We start from the raw sequence: 17552 nt of genomic DNA, 5'->3' as shown, positions 1-17552 counted from the left end.
CACGGCTCTGCCGGGACCATCCAGGGCTGGAACCAGCTTCTCAGAAACCCCCTGAGCCTCCAATCACCACCACTCCACTTATCTTAATCCCCCCAACCAACTGGTATCTTTCCAGTTTGTTTATCATCTGTCTCCTGCACAGACTTTAAGCGACAGCCTTTCCCCACCCACCACGTCCTAGCAGGGTGTGGAGATGGTAGATTATCGGTGAATACTGCTGTGTGAACTGAAGGGTGGGCTGACTCCAGGTCTGCTAGGCCAGCCTTTGTGTTATTCTATGTGTGTCTGAAATCAGCTGAGTGAAGTTAACAGCATGAGAGGAAGGTATTAGGGAACAGAATGTTCATGTTTACTCAGGAGCAGAGATGGGGTTTAGCTCTTTCACAGGCAGACAGGGTCATTCCTTAGCGTACTAGGAAATGTGGGTGCTGGTTAATTGAGCTTTCCCAACAACACAGTCCCCACCTGCCCTGCCACTGCAGGTGCTGCTGCCTGCAAGTAACTCCAAAGTATCACATACAATGTAGGTTGCAGTTTTGCAGTTTGTGCTTTTGCAGTTTTCTTGGGCCAGGATTTAATTCCTGGGGGCTGAAGTCATTATCCAACAGGGTCGCTTCCATAGATGAAGGCAGGTTTTACTTCTTAAGAAACATGGTACACAAAAGGAAGTCAACTCCTAGTGTGCAGACGGGAACGCAAAGCAAGCAAGTCAGTTGAACAACATGGTCATTTCGCAGAAGTGTGGGATAAAGTAAAATACAAAAAGCGGAACTCAGCCAAGTCTTGAATTTCTAACATGCCATTGTTTGCCATGTGTTTTAGAGAGAAAATAACAACTCTGAAAATCATTTCAGCAAGGGCTCCGGCCCCACTTTGTTTTAATAGCTTTATAAATGACTGCAGTCTTGTATTTATAGTCTCCTCAGGAGCCTGGAGGAGTCACAGCCATTTTTCAGTTGGCCTTTACCGCATGTTATGAGAGAGACTGGATGCTATGGTGACATTCATGAATGCAGAACTCTCAAAGGTCTCGGGACAGATTCCTTCATAATGCGGAGGGTCTAATACAGGAAAAAGGAACTGCCGTTTTCAGAGAACTGTAATATGCTTAAACATAAAACCATACTGAATGTGGTTTAATCTTTTCAGTTTTTGATGAAGCAAGTCCTTGAGCCCATTGCAAATGTCTCAGGCTTATCATCACATACTTTTAATATTTGTTCTTAACTGAGAAAAAGTTCCCTTCTTTGCAGATTTCTAGACATAAACGAAAACTCACTCTGTGTGAAATCTGTGCTAGGAGCAAGTCATTCTCATTTACTTATTAATCCAGCCTCTATGAACACAGCAAGGATACACAGTAGGACCACAACAAAAACTTACTGATCTGACTGATCCTCACCAAGGTATCAGAAGGTTACCAGGTTTTGCTACTTCAAAGCCAAAAGAGGAAATTCCCAAAAGACATAGCTTAAAATGAGGACTTTTCATGGATTTGAATGATCCTTCTACCCACTGATTGAATTAATCTAAATAAGCATGTCTTCCCTGAGCAGGCTCCCTAGCACGGAGCAAGAGGTAGAGGCTGAGAAACAGGTGCAGGGATGGAGGAAGACCTTTCAGTCTAGATTGTGGGACAGACATCACCCTCCCCAAATGCCCCCAAACGCACTTGCTTTCTCCTATCCTTTGATCTGGAAATCCCACTTCTAGGAGTCTATCTCCTAAAATGATTGGGACAAGCACATAAAAAGCATATAAAAGGGCCGGGCACGGTGGCTCACACCTGTACTCCCAGCACGTTGGGGGGCTGAGGCGGGCGGATCACCTGAGGTTAGGAGTTTGAGATTAACCTGACCAACATGGAGAAACCCCGTCTCTACTAAAAATATAAAAAATTAGCCAGGCATGGTGGCGCATGCCTGTAATCCCAGCTACTCAGGAGGCTGAGGCAGGAGAATCGCTTGAACCTGGGAGGCGGAGGTTGCAGTGAGCCAAGATCGCACCATTGCACTCCAGCCTGGGTAACAAGAGCAAAACTCTGTCTCAAAAAAAAAAAAAAAGGACATAAAAGGATGTTCATCCCGGACTTTTTCATAAAAGTAAGAAATTGAACACAACGTAAACATCCAGTAAGAGGATATATGTTAAATTACGATGCATCTGTTTCATCTGAATATTGTGTACCTATTAAAAATGGCAGTGTATATGTTACAGAATGACAAAAGATAGTTACTATATATTGCTAAGGAAACAAATGACAGAAAGTATGCATATTATATGTAGAAATATTTATGTGTATGTGTCCAAGTTTGTAAATATTTGTTATAATAAATTGGCATATAAAAGCCAAGAACTGATCATTTTACTTAATTTTGGTTACTGTATTTTATTTTTTAAAATACAATTTCCTTATTAAAAAAGGAAGTCACTGCTTAGAAAGAACATTGTTAAATAACATCACAGAAAATGGCAAAAAAAAATCCTTTGTAAACACAAAAAGAAAACTGGCAAAAAAGATTGCAGTCAACTTTTTCACAACTCTGGAAATTAAGCGCACATGTTTACCGCATAACAAGGAATGTTTATTCCAGAAAAATTGGCTGAATTTTGAAAAAAACGTTTCACCTTTTCCAGTCCTGTGCCCCATTATTCAGCTCTGCAATAGCCTTGACATGTGACAGTCTGCACTTGTGGTAGAGACCAGCTGCCTGGCAGCCACTGAGGGAAAAGAAAGGGGCTACAGCTCTTCAAAGACTCATTCCCCACCACCCCCCCACAAACTGTCATCATTTGACCCATCTTGTGTTTCCTGGAATACCACTTCTGCAAGGGTGTCTGTATTGGACTCGATCCAGAGCTTACCCAGTGCAAAAAGCCTTTTTCTCAGGGGGGTTTGAAAATAATACAGCATTGTCTTTCCAAGTACACAGCTTTCATTTATCTTCACACCAGACCTGTTCAGTAATACCCTATGGAGCTCTTTATTAGCAAAACTCAATAAAAATCCATGCATTGTACAAGAAATTACACTAAAAAGTAAAACCCTGATATTACCAGCTCTAGTCCAACTCCAGCAAATGTGGTGGGCGGGGGCATCTTCCCAATTCACAACTGATAGGGCTTAGGAGGAAGGATGGGCAAATGCTGGCTCCTTCTCTCCAAGTACCAGAGGAGCACAGATAGCTGCTAAGTGGCACCGCTCTCAGCTCCACCTCACCAAGCAGGAGCTACCTTCCGCACTCCCCGTACACGGACACAGACACATGTGGGGCTCAGGATATTCCCCTAGCCCCGGTTTCATCAGGTCCCATCTTCCATCCCAGTGGAGCAAAGGATGCTCAGGAGAATCCCACACTCTGTACTCAAGCACACAGAAGCATGGACACTGTCGGTCACTCCCTTCTTTGTGAAAGGCTCTCTTCTCTCTCCTTCCAGGTCTCTGCCCTAGCCTGCTATCCTCCTGCTTCAATGATCATGTCTCAGTTTACTTTGCTGGCTTTTCATCATCTCCCCCACCTCCAGATGTGGGTGTGCCCAGGACCCAATCCTCAAACCCCTTCACTCTCTGTCCGCATTTGCTTCCTATATGACCTCCTGTGTCCCGTGACACTAAGAACCAACTGCTACTGGCTATAGATTTCCATCCCAGGACACCACCTCCCTCCTAAACATTCAGCTTTCTTCACATTCAGCTTTCTTCACCATGCTTTCCCCAGATCTCTAGCAGGCATCACAAACTTAGCACGTCCAAAACTAAGCAGGACCTCCTGCTCTCCTGTTGAAGCACACAGTGGTTAAGAGGCAGAACCAGGATGTAAACCGAGGCCTGACCCCAGCGACCACACTCCCAGCCTGACATTCATGGATCTGCTCAGTTCGATGAGGCACCTGTCCATAATGGAGCTCTCCCACACCTGGCACCAAAGAGGAAAGATGAAGAAGACGCCGCATATGCCCCGCGAGCTTGGCAGGTGAGGGAAGGAAAGGTAAAACCAGCATTTATCATGTTCTTAAGCACATTATGTGTGTTTCTATTTGTGCATTGTCACAACATATCCTAATTATTTGTGTGGCTCTTTCCCTAACCATGGTCATTATATGAGCTTAAAACATTTTCACTCCATGGAGAAAAACAAATATAGTAAGTTTATCTACAGCAAGGATTATACCTTGTTCACCGTTGCCATATACAAACTCAAAAGCTGCGGAATGATCTGGTGCAAGAGAAAACAAATAAGCCACATGAGGAAGGTAGTGTGCCAGAAAGGGATTTCTGAAGGAAGTAGCCTCTGAGCTGAAGCCTCAAAGGTAAGTGGGGTTCCCATCTGGGGACGCCCAATAGCAGAGCCTAACTTTGTTCTCTAGCAGGAATATGCTGTGAAAACTTGTCTCAGTCTTCAAAGTAAAAAGTTATGACATTAGCTTCTGCTTCTGACCAAGGCAGAAAAACATGGACTAAATTGTCTTTCTCACTCAAACCTCAAACATGAAGTCAAAATATATAAAACAGTAGTTTTCAATGTGGTAGAAATCAGCAACAAAAGACAGTGATCCTTGAGAAATGAGAATCAAATGGAGTAGCCCCATGACTGGCCAGCTACTGCCTCTAGAGAGTTGCCAGGCCACAGTCCAGGGAGGGGAAACCCACAAAGAGCCTTGAAAACTCCCAGAGTTGAGAAGATGAACCTGAGATGCTAAGGGGATGAGGGCAGCCAGAGTTAGCATGAACGATACCTGGAGAGGAGAGAGTTGCATAGAAAGAAGACTCAAAGATCTGCAGAGGGTCCCTTGAACCTTCAGTGGATTAATATGTGCCTCTGAGGAAGGAATCCTCTGAAATGATGAGGTAGCAGTGCCCAGTGAACACATGGCACTGGACAGAGGGCCGGTTCCCATCAGCCAGACAGAAAACTTCATGATGTACGGACATTGAATAGAGTACACAGGGGGTTCTGCCTGTGGAATGGGAGTTAGCCATTGAGCTAACTCAATAATTGAGCACTGCTCTGGTTCTATCTAACAAATGTTAAAGTAAAACCTGGGAGGAATTAGACTATTTTCAAGTAACTTAACTGCTTCCCAGAACAAAACTCAAGAGTATTTATAGTAACACAGAAAACATCCAACACCCAAGAAGGTAAAATTCACATGTGTCATCCAATAAAAAATTACCATGCCTGCAAAGAAGCAGGAAAAGGCTCAGTGAACTTTATGCATGAAACAGAGAGAAAACTGTGTCTGGGCCATGGTAATCAAAGTCTATAACCATGAGAAAATATTAAAAGTGTACAGAAATAAAAAGACATGCCCTGTATTCTCTGTATAGAGTAACAAAGAGAATGACAGCAGATGTCTCAAGAGAAACAATGCAGATGACAAGACAGTGGAGCAACAATTACAAAGTAATGAAAGAAAAAAAACCCCAGACAACTCGGAATTCCAGACTTGGAAAAACTATCTTTCAAAATAAAGACAAAATAAGTACCTTCTTGGACATAAAAAAGCTGGACGATTTCATCATCAGCAGACATGCATTATAAGAAATGACAAAGGAAATCCTTTAGGCAGAAGGAACATGACAGCCAATAGAAATCTGAATCTATACAAAGGAAAGAAGAGTAACAGAAATGGTAACTACAAGTATAAATATATAATTATTTTCTTATTATTTATCTTTAAAAGAAAACTGATGCTGATAATAAAAATAAAGTAGTATGAGGTTTATAACATGGGTGAAATGGACAACAATAGAACAAATGTTGGGAAAGGAGAATAGAAGTATTCTCTGGTGAGATCATGAGCCTAAAAATGACTTAGCATACTATCACTTGAGGTAGGCAGATAGAGAGGTATGCTATAACACTAAAGCAACCATTATACTATGGAAGTAGTTAAAGAGGTATATAGCTAATAAGCCAACAGAGGAGATAAAGTGGAATAAAAGAATCACTCCAATCAATCCAAAAGAAAGCAGAAAGATAGAAAAGATGGAAGAAACTAGACGGAACAAATAGAAAATAAATTGCCAGATGGTAGATTTAAACCTAATAAAGTAATCATTAAGTGCAAATGGTTAGAATACCCTAATTAATGGCAAAAATTTTCAGAATGGATTAAAACATGAGACAAAGCCATATGCTGCCACAAAACATGTCTTATATATAAGGAACATAAAGAACAACAAAATTTTATATATAAAGATACAAATAGATTAAAAATAAAATCTTAAAAAAGACGTACCATTCTGACACTAATCAAACAGAGCTGAAATGGGCATATTAATGTCAAGTAAGGTAGAATTCAGAACAAGAAACCTCATCAGGTTCTTTGAAAAGGGTCATCTTATAATGATAAAGAGATAACTTCATCAGGAGAGCATAATGATAAGCATATTGACAAACCTATGTGAGCTTTAAAACACATAAAGCAAAAATTGATAGAACTGAGGCAAGAAATAAATAAATCCACACATTATTACTTGGAGATTTCAAAACCCCGCTCTAAATAATTCATAGAACAAATAGAAAACCTGCAAGGCTACTGAAGACATGAATGACATTATCAACCAATTTGATCTAACACTTACAAAGCATTATACCAAACAACAGAAGAGCATGTGCTCTTTTCAAGTACACACACAACATTTACCAAGATAGGACATTCTGGACCAGAAATAAGCTTCAATAAATTTCAAAGGACTCAGTCATACCAAGTATGTTCTCTGACCAGAGTGGAAATAAATTGGCAATCAATAAAAAATACCTCTAGAAGGCCGGGCGCGGTGGCTCAAGTCTGTAATCCCAGCACTTTGGGAGGCCGAGATGGGCGGATCACAAGGTCAGGAGATCGAGACCATCCTGGCTAACATGGTGAAACCCCGTCTCTACTAAAAAATACAAAAAACTAGCCGGGCGAGGTGGTAGGCACCTGTAGTCCCAACTACTTACGAGGCTGAGGCAGGAGAATGGCGTAAACCCACAGAGTGAGACTCTGTCTCAAAGAGAAAAAAAAAAAAAAAAAAAACCTCTAGAAAAATACCCACATATTTGGAAACTAAATTACTGAATAATTAATAGCTCCAACAAGAAATCAAAAGGGAAATGTGAAAGTGTTTTGAAACAAATGAAAATACAATATATCAAAATAATGGTAACATCTACTAACATTAAATGTCAATATTAAAAAAGAAGAAAAGCCTCAAATCAATGATATCAGGTTCCATCTTAGGAACCTAGAAAAAGAAGAACAAAATAAACCACAGGAGTAGAAGAAAAAGATAATAAGGATCAAATCAGAAACCAATGAAATAAAAAATAATAATAAAGAAAATAATTCATCAGGAAGAAGAAGAAAAAAGAGATGATGAGGGAACACACAAATTACCTATATCAGAAACCAGAGAGGTGACACTGACCTCATTTAATTCTAAAAATGTTAAGAAGATACAAGAAAATATAATGAATCACTTCATGCTAATAAATTTAACAATTGATATAAAATGAAAAAATTCCTTGAAAAAACACAAACTACCAAACCTCACTGAAGAAGAAATATGTAACCAGAATGGACCTATATTTATTAAAAATTAGAATTCTAATTAAAAATCTTCATGCACATACACACTGCAGTCTCAGACACATGCACTGATGAGTTCTACAAAGCATTTAGGGAATAATAGTAATTTTATATAATTTATTTCAAAAAAGTGAAAGGAAGTTGTTATGGTTTGAATGTTTGTGTCCCTTCCAAAATTCATGTTGAAACTTAATCTCCAACGTAATGGTATTAAGAGGCAGGGACTTTTGGAAGTGATTAGGTCAGGAGGTCTCCTCCATCATGAATGGCTTAAGGGCTCCTCCCTAATGAATGGATTTAAGGCCCTTATAAAAAGGGCTTCACAATAGTTCACCTCTTTTTGTCCTTCCATCTATGAATAATGGGTTCTCACCAGACAATAAACCTGCCAGTATCTTCAACTCCTAGCCTTCAGAACTGGGAAAAATAAATTTGTGTTATTTATTACCACCTTGTCTGTGGTATTTTGTTATAGCAGCATGAATAAACTAAGACAGAGACTACAAATCATTCTGTGAAATCAGAATTTACTCTGAGAAAGTAAAACTAGAAAATATTTCAAGAAAAGAAAATGAAAGGCCAATATTCCATAAAACTCTAAAAAAATTGGCAAATCAAACCTAATAATTTATAAAAATTGTGATACACCATGACCAAGTGGAGTTTTTATTTCAGGAGGCAAGATTAGTTTATCACTCAAAAAACAACAATGTAATTTACCAAAATTGACAAACTGAAAAAAGAAAAGCACATAATTACCTCAATGTACATAGAAAAAGTATTTTGGAGCCAATGAGGAAACTAATACTATAGCTTGCTACCACTATTGCCACAGACTTCTGCAGACTAGGCAACAGAGGCACTCACAGGCACTGCTGACATTGATTACAGCTGAAAAACCTACACAGAGACTATACTACTGCACCCACCTGGAACCAAGAGCAATGCACTCTACCTTACTGACACCTTAGGACCCATCTACAGGTAAAAGTTTTTCCCAAAATATGCCACTCTATAAAATTAGAAGAGGTGACTGTACCACAATATGTGCAGATATCAATGCACCGACACAATAAACAAGAAAGCAAGGAAACATGATGCTGCCAAAGAAACAATAATTCTCCAACAACTGACCCTAAAGAAATAAAACTTTATGAATTGCATGAAAAGAAATTCAAAATAATGATCTTAAGAAACCTTAGCAAGATACAAGAGAATACAGTAGAAAATTCAATGAAATCAGGAAAACAATTTATGATCTGAATAAGAAAGTCAACAAAGAGGCATCATTTAAAAAGGAACAAACAGAAATCTTATAGCTGAAGAAGTCAATAAATAATTTTTTAAATTGAGAGCTTCAACGACAGACTAGATCAAGCAAAATGAACTTCTGAACTCAAAATAACCTATCCAGAGGGAAAAGGAGAGAGAGAGAAAAGGATTAAAAAATGAAGAAAGCCTGTGGGACTTATGAGACACCATTAAGTAAACAAATGTTTGCATTATGAAATTTTCAGAGTAAGAAGAGACAGATAAAAACACAGAAACCTTATTTAACAAAATTACAGGTGAAAAATTCCCGTGTGCTGGAAGAGATACGGACATCCAGGTCCATGAAACTCAAACATCCCCAAATAACTCAAAGAAGTCCTCTCTCAGATACATCATAATCAAACCACCAAAAGGTGAAAACAAGAAGAGATTCTAAAAGCAGAAGGAAAGAAAAATAACAAAGTCACATATAAGGGAATCCCCAATAGTCTATGAGCAAACTTCTCAGCAGAAACCTCTCAGGCCTGGAGAGAATGGGATAAGAGAGGGGGAACAAAAGCCCTACTAACCAGGAATATTATATCCAGCAAAGCTATCCTTGAGAAACAGAGGAAATACAATCTTTCCCAGGCAAGAATAAACTGAGGAAATTCATTACCACTAGATTGCCTTTACAAGAAATGCTTAAGAGAGTACTTCAACCAGAAGTGAAAGGACAATAATTACTATCATGAAAACATGTGAAAGTATAAAACTTACTAGTAGAGGCAAATTCATAATCAACATCAGAATCTACATTATGATAATGGTATAGGTAAATCTTTAAAATCTCTAGTATGAATATTAAAAAATCAAAATGGTCAAAAGCAACTATAGCTACAATAAGTTGTTAAGAAACACACGAAATTAAAAAGATGTAAATTAAGGCAGTAAAATTATAAATTGTGGGGGCGGGGTAAGGTAAAAGTCTATACAGTATTTGTATGTGACCACAGTCATGTTGTTTTCAACTTAAAATAGTGTATTATAACTTTATAATTTTTTATATAATCTCATGGTAACAAAAAAATTATAGCAGATACACAAATGAGAACAAGGAAAGAATCAAAGCTTAGCACTACAAAAAACCATCAAACCACAAAGGTAAACAACAACAGAGGAAAAGAGGAACAAAAGATCTATAAAATAACCAGAAAACAAGTAACAAAATGGCAGGAGTCTTTACGTAACATCAACACTAATTTTGAATATAAATGAATAAAGTCTCCAGCTAACATACAGAGTGGCTAAATCGATTTTTAAAAACAAGACCTAATTGTATGCTGCCTACAAGAGATTCACTTCACCTCTAAGGACACAGACTGAAAGTAAAGGGAAGGAAAAATATACTCCATGCAAACTAAAACCCAAAGAAAAGCATGAGTAGCTATGCTTATATCTGATAAAATAGAGTTTAAGTCAAAACCTGTAAAAGGTCATTATACAATGATGAAATCAATTCAACAAGAGGATATTACCATTGTAAAAATATATGCATATAAATTTGTACCTAAATATATAAAGGACATATAATTAGATCTAAATGAAGACATAAATTGCAATACAATAATAGCAGGGGATGTCAACACCTTACTTCAGCAATGTTCAGATCATCCAGACAAAAAATGATCAGAGAAATATTGGATTTAAAGTGTACTCTACACAAAACAGATATAAGGTACATTTACAGAACATTCTATCCAGCAGCTGCAGAATACACATTCTTCTCAATTGCACATGGAACACTCTCCAAGATAGATTATATATTAGGCCAGAAAACAAGTCTTAACAAATTTAAGAAGACCAAAATCATATGAGGTATCTTCTTTGACAACAAAGCTATAAAACCAAAAATTAATACAAGGAGGAACTTTAGAAACTTTACCAATATGAGGAAATAAAACATCATGCTCCTGAATAACCAAGGAGTCAACAAAGAAATTAAAAGGGAAGTTAGAAAGTATCTTGAGACAAACAAAAATAAAAACAAAACATACCAAACCCTATGAGATACAGCAAAAACAGTTGTAACAAGGAAGTATATAACAATAATTGCCTACATCAAAAAATAAGATGTGAAATAAACAACCTAACACTATACCTCAAGAAACCAGGAAAAGAACAAACTCAACCCAAAATTAGAAGGAAAAAAAATAAAGGTTAGAGCAGAAATAAAATAAAGACTGGAAAATACAAAACATTAACAAAATGAGGTTTTTTTGAAAAGATAAAGGTGACAAATCTTTAGCTAGACTAAGAAATGAAAGAAAATCAGAGATGAAAAATGGAACATTACAACTGATACCACAGAAAGAATCATAAGACACTATTATAAACAATTACATGTTTATATGTAAACAAATTCCATGAAGTTGCAGGATACAAACCTCAACATACAAAAATCTCTACTGTTTCTGTACAGCAATAGCAAACTATCTGAAAAAGAAATCAAGAAAATAATCCCATTCACAATAGCTACAAAAAAATAAAATGGGAACAATTACATGCACAGTATGAACAATTGGATAACCTAGAAGAAATGGATCTTTTACTGGACACATACAGCCTACCAAGATTTAATTATGAAGAAATAGAAAATGAGAACAGACTAATAATGAGTAAGGAGATTGAGTCAGTACTAAAAAGTCTCCCACCAAAGAAAAGTCCAGGACCTGATTGCTTCACTTCTGAATTCCACCAAACATTTAAGGAACTAATATCAGTTCTTCTTAAACTATTCTAAAATATTGAAAAGGAAGTATTTCCAAACTATTCTACAAGGCCAGCATTACCTGTTACTAAATCCAGACAAGGACACAACAAAAAAGTAAACTATAGGCCAGCATCCCTGATGAACATAGATATAAAAATCCTCAACAAAATAATAGCAAACTAAATTCAACAACACATTTAAAAATATCCTTCAACATGATCAGGTGGGATTTATCCCAGGGATGCAAGGATGGTTCAATATATGCAAATTAATGTTACATCATACATGCAGAAAAAGCATTTGACAGAATTCAACATCACTTCATAATAAAAGCTCTTAATGAAGTTAGTTTAGAAGAAATGTAACTCAATATAATAAAGGCCATATATAACAAATCCATAGTTAACATCATTTTGAAGAAGGAAAATTGAAAGCCTTTCCTTCAGGATCTGAAACAAGACAAGGATGACCAGTCTTTTTTTTTTTTTTTTTTTTTTTTTTTTGAGATAGAGTCTTGCTCTGTTGCCCAGGCTGGAGTGCAGTGGCACAATCCTGGCTCACTGCAACCTCTGCCTCCCAGGTTCAAGTGATTCTCCTGCCTCAGCCTCCCAAGTAGCTGGGATTACAGGTGTGCACCACCACACCTGGTTAATTTTTTTTGTATTTTTAGTAGAAATGGGGTTTCATTGTGTTGGCCAGGCTAGTCTCGAACTCTTTACCCTCAATCTACACACCTCAGCCTCCTAAAGTGCTGGGATTAGAGGCATGAGCCCCTACACCCAGCTAAGGATGCCCACTTTTACCACTTTCATTCAACACAATACTAGAAGTCTTAGCCAGAGCAATTAGGCTACAGAAAAAAAAAGACATCCAAATTAGAAAGGAAAAGCTAAATTGTTCCTGTTTGCAGATGACATAAACTTCTATATAGAAAACCCTAAAGACCTCACCACCAAAAAACAAATTCCATAAAGTTGCAGGATACAAAAATCAACACACAAAAATCCCTACTGTTTCTGTACAGCAATAGCAAACTATCTGAAAAAGAAATCAAGAAAATAATCCCATTCACAATAACTACAAAAAAATAAAATGGGAATAAATACAACCAAGGAGATAAAAGATCTGTATTCTGAAAATTATGAATCACTGAAAGAAATTGAAGATGACATAAGTAAATGAAAAAATATCCTTTGTCCATGGCTTGGAAGAATAAACATTGTTAAAATGCCTGTATTATCCAAAGTGATATACAGATTCAATGCAATCTTTTTCAAAATACCAATGACATTATTCATAAAAACAGGAAAAAAATGAATCTAAAATTGGTATGGAGCCACAAAAGACACTGAATATACAACAATCTTGAGCAAGAACAAAGCTGGAGGCACGACACCACCTGACTTCAAGATATATTACTACAGGCTGGGTGCAGTGGCTTACACCTGTAATCCCAGCATTTTGAGAGGCCAAGGTGGGAGAATTGCTTGAGCTCAAGAGTTCAAGAGCACCCTGGAAAACATAGTGAGACCTCATCTGTACAAAAAAATATAAAAATTAACTGGGTGTGGTGGCACATGTCTATAGTCTCAGCTACTTGGAAAGCCAAAGTGTGAGGATCGCTTGAGCCCAAGAGGTCAAGGCTTCAGTGACCTGTGGTCATACCACTGCATTCCAGCCTGGACAACAGAGTGAGACCCTGTCCTTAAAATAAAATAAATTTTAAAAAGATATTCTACAAAGCTATAGTAACCAAAACAGCATGGTACTAAACAATATTTTGGTATAATAACTAAAACGGCAAAAAAACAGACACATTGACCAGTGAAACTCAAACATAAAAGTCAATTGACCTAATTTTGAAAAATGAGCAGAAGATTTTAATAGATATTTTCCCAACGAAGATATGGTGATAAGTATATGAAAAAATGCTCATCATTAATTATTAGAAAAATGCAAATTAAAACCCTAATAAGACACCACAACACACTCACTAGAATTAAAAATTAAATTCTAACTCTCTGCTAAGTCTGTGGAATTCTGCATATAGGCATAGCCCAGCCTTTGGCCAACTGGATCTGCACAGAGTTCTTTACATGAAATTAAAATGATTGACCACATCAAGCATTGGAGAGGATGTGGAGGAACTGAAACTCTAATACCTTGATGGTGAGAATGTATTAGAGGACCACTCTAAATTGCAGGATCACTTTACATTTTTCCGGTTATTAAAAAGTTAAACACCTTCCGCATGACTCAGCCATTCCGCTTCTAGCTCTTTATCCTAGATAAGTGAAAGCATATGTCCACACAAAGACCTGTACACAAATGCTGATCACAGATGTATTTGTAATAGCTAAAAACAACCCGTATGTCCATCAACAGATGAGACCTGGTTGATGCTTCCAAGGCCCCTCATTTGTTCCCAGCTGTTCCCGACAGCCCTACTCCATGAAGACCATACATGGCACTTTGATCCCATGAACAGCTGCCCTCTCTGGAGTGAAGAGAGGTGCCTGGCTGTAAGACTAGCAACAGAATCCTCCCTTCTAGTCCTAGGTGAGTAGGGAGACAGGAAAGGGACAAGGAGGAGGAGGCGGATCTCACATTAATCTTCTCCCTGATACCTAATCTCCAAGATGGAAAAGCTTAATATACATTAATACATCTGTGCTTGTATAAGCATAAAACAGCACCAACGGGACAGATAAGAAACCAGTAGCACTGGGGCCCCTTTGAGGAAGGAATCTGGTGGTTGAAAGGTTGAAGTAGGAGAGACTTTTCATAGCACAGTCTTTAGTTCCCTTGTAATGTCTACTGAGTATACCACCTCTTTGCAAAAATAAATAGAAATACAATCAGTATGAAAAGTGCTTGCATGCTTCTCCAGAGTGACCTTCTAGCCACTCCTCTGGGCAATGCTCCTTGAGGTCAGGGCTTCCCAGAGGACAAGGTTGTAGGGTGATTTGCTTCCCAATGGGGAGTTCCAGTCAGAGCCACCCTTCAACCTACCAGGGAGCTTGCTCTGACCATCAGAATTAGAGCTCATCTTAGTTTGTTATGTGCTTCTATAGCAGAATACCCAAGACTGGGTAATTTACAATGAACAGAAATTTATTGGCTCACAGTTTTGGAGGCTGGGAAGTCCAAGAGCAAGGTACCAGCATAACAAGGGGCCTTCTTCTTATGTCATAACATAACAGAAGGGCAAAGAGAGGCTGAGAGAGGGCCAGACTTTTTTATACCAGCATTAATACCACCCATGATGGCGGAGCTCTCCTGGCCCAATCACCTCTTAGAAGTCCCACCTCTTATTACTGCTATAATGGCAATTAAATTTCAACATGAGTTTTGGATAAACATTCATACCATGTTGGAGCTAAAAGGTGCTCACCAGGCTCTCCTCCTACCCTCACCTCGCTGGTGAATTAATGAAAAGAACACCAAAGTTCATGGAGATATGAGTTGTTTCAGGTCACAGCTGAGACCAGAGAGCTGACTGCCTCCCAGCTCAGCTCAAAGAACTATGTTCTCTTCCTCAGCTACAAAAATAATGTATGCTCACTGCAAACAACTTAAGCCTAACAGTAGTATTAAGGAAAAATAGTCTCCCTTTCTCTGCCCACATCTCACCTCTAAAAAAAGCTACTGCTAACATTTTGCAGTATCTACTTCCAGACCTATTTCTATACCATTAACAATTTACAGACTCTTACTTAATTCTGATGTTTTACAAAAGTGGGATCATACCATATACAGTACTTTGCAATATGCTGTTTCCTCCACACCACAGCTGGTCCTGGTTCCAAAGCAGGGTGTTTTAATCCAGCTCTTTCCTTTTAATAGCTGTTAATAATCCCACAGTGTGAACATCACATAATCCCATCATTTACTGGTCCAGCTCACCATGAATGGACACTTAGGTTAGTGTTTGTTTTTGTACTTCTAACCAAAGCTGCAGAAATGTCCTCATTACTGCATTTCTCTGCATGCATATGAATATTTCTGTCAGCTTGATCCCTAGAAAGGGCGGAATTTCTGAGTCAAAGTTTCTGATTACTGTAGGTTTTGACAGGAGTTCTTTTGGCTATTTCTCCCTGTATCACTTGGCTGGCTACTGCTTTTCGAAGCAGTCTCAGGTACTCTCTAGAGAAGAAAAAGGATGCCAATGTGGTGGGAGAAGGGAGAGGATCAGGGAAAATAACTAATGGATACTAAGATTAATACCTGGGTGATGAAATAATCTGACAACAAACCCTCATGACACAAGTTTATCTATATAACAAACCTGCACATACACCCCTGAACTTTAAAGTTAAATTTTATAAAAGAGAAAAAAAAGGAAATGTATATAAATAAGAACATAAGGCAAAGAGGCTTTGGAGTTAAAATAAACTCACCATGAAATGTCTTTTTCTCAATTAGCCTGCATGTTGGAATTTATCCTAAGGACATAATTACAGAGATGCACAAAGTCTTCGTTACAAGGAAGTATGTCTCCACATTGCTAATGCAGCCATTTCCCAGCACAAACTGCAGGCCAGGATTGGCAGTCCTGGATCCTGGTGGGCTCAGGCTGCATGAATTGATGTGCATGAGGCTTTGGCATTTGCGTAGAGGGAGTAATGAATCCCAGGGGAGAGGAGAGTGGCAGGGATTCCCCAACTCCTCCCAGCCTGGCCTATGTCCTGGCTTTATAAGTCCCTGTGTGAGAACAGTCCTGGAGTCTGCCTTGCACAAGCAGTGACATTTTCAGATATTGTACCTTTTAATTCTAGAACTTCCATTTGGTTTTCTTTTAGTTTCTGTTTCTCTGCTAAGATTCTCCATCTGGTCATTCATTATGATCATTTTGTTGACACTCTAAGACCTCTAACATATTTGTAATAACTGCAGGCCCATTTTGGCTTTGAACAAAGTCTTAAGGTAGGCCCCTTACTCCTAAGTCTTGGTCTTTGTGGGATTTCAACAGTCTATTGCATTAATTGAGGTCTCTTCACTCTGTTTGAGCTGAACTCCCAATATCTCCCAGCACACCCTGACCTTCAGTTCTCATACCCACAAGCAATCTCTGCTAAGTCTGTAAAATTCTGCATATAGGCATAGCCCAGGCTACGGCCAACTGGATCTGCACAGAACCCATTGCATAGCTCCTTCCTGTCCTACAAACTCCAGCTGTTTCAGTAGCCCAGACTCTGGTCTCTGCCTCCTCATCTCAGTGAGATCACCACTCTGCTCAGAGGCCACCTCCCTGCACCCTGCAGAAAGACGCCTCCCCCAGAAACCAGGGAGATCAATTATGAGCTAACCCAGGGGTTTCCTCTCTCTCAAGGATGACAGGCATGTACTGTTGCTATTCAATGCCTCAAAACAGTCCTCTCATTCATTTTGTCCAGTCTCTCATTTGATTTTAGTGGGAGGGCAGCTACCATCGCTTTGTCATGGCCAGAGGCAGAAGTGCCTGACGTTTTCTGAAACAACAGTGACACTGTTAGAGATGCTGACACCAGACTCCGGGGGTCTCGAGGGCAGACTCTCCCTGCCACGCCTGACACATACATCATGGCACATCTTTTATGAATGCGTGAGGCCGTGATGTTGGAGGAGGGGACTGGCTGGGCTTTGATGTGGAAACATGGAGATGACATTAGCTGAGTATGAGGATCTGGGAAGTTGAGCGGGTTTCCCGGGAAAGAGGGCAAGGTTAGCCTTGGCTCTGCTGAGTTCAGGGTGCATCAGGGCCTCTACAGGGACCGTGGACAAATGGACATGTGGGGCTTCAGCATCAGAAATAGCTGGAGCCAGGGATGGAGATTTGTGACGATCCACTGATGGGGACAGATATGAGGCTGAGCCTCAAGAGAGAGCACGGAGCCAGCAAAGGAAGGAGCCAGGAAGCTTGGGCCTGCTCACCTTTAGGGGCAGGTCAGGGAAGAGGGGCCAGGATGGC

At 39.0% G+C, this 17552-nt stretch overlaps 1 protein-coding gene across 10 annotated transcripts in view; it reads right to left on the bottom strand.

The window, feature by feature from the left end:
* The window catches only part of PHACTR3 (phosphatase and actin regulator 3), a 271324-nt gene that overhangs the window by 42999 nt on the left and 210773 nt on the right, over positions 1 to 17552 (bottom strand). The window lies entirely within an intron of this gene.

Source organism: Macaca fascicularis, chromosome 10 (assembly GCF_037993035.2).
Source record: "Macaca fascicularis isolate 582-1 chromosome 10, T2T-MFA8v1.1".
Lineage (NCBI taxonomy): Eukaryota > Metazoa > Chordata > Mammalia > Primates > Cercopithecidae > Macaca > Macaca fascicularis.
The sequence above is the reverse complement of the archived record's forward strand: the minus strand, read 5'-3'. Positions and strand labels throughout refer to the sequence as shown.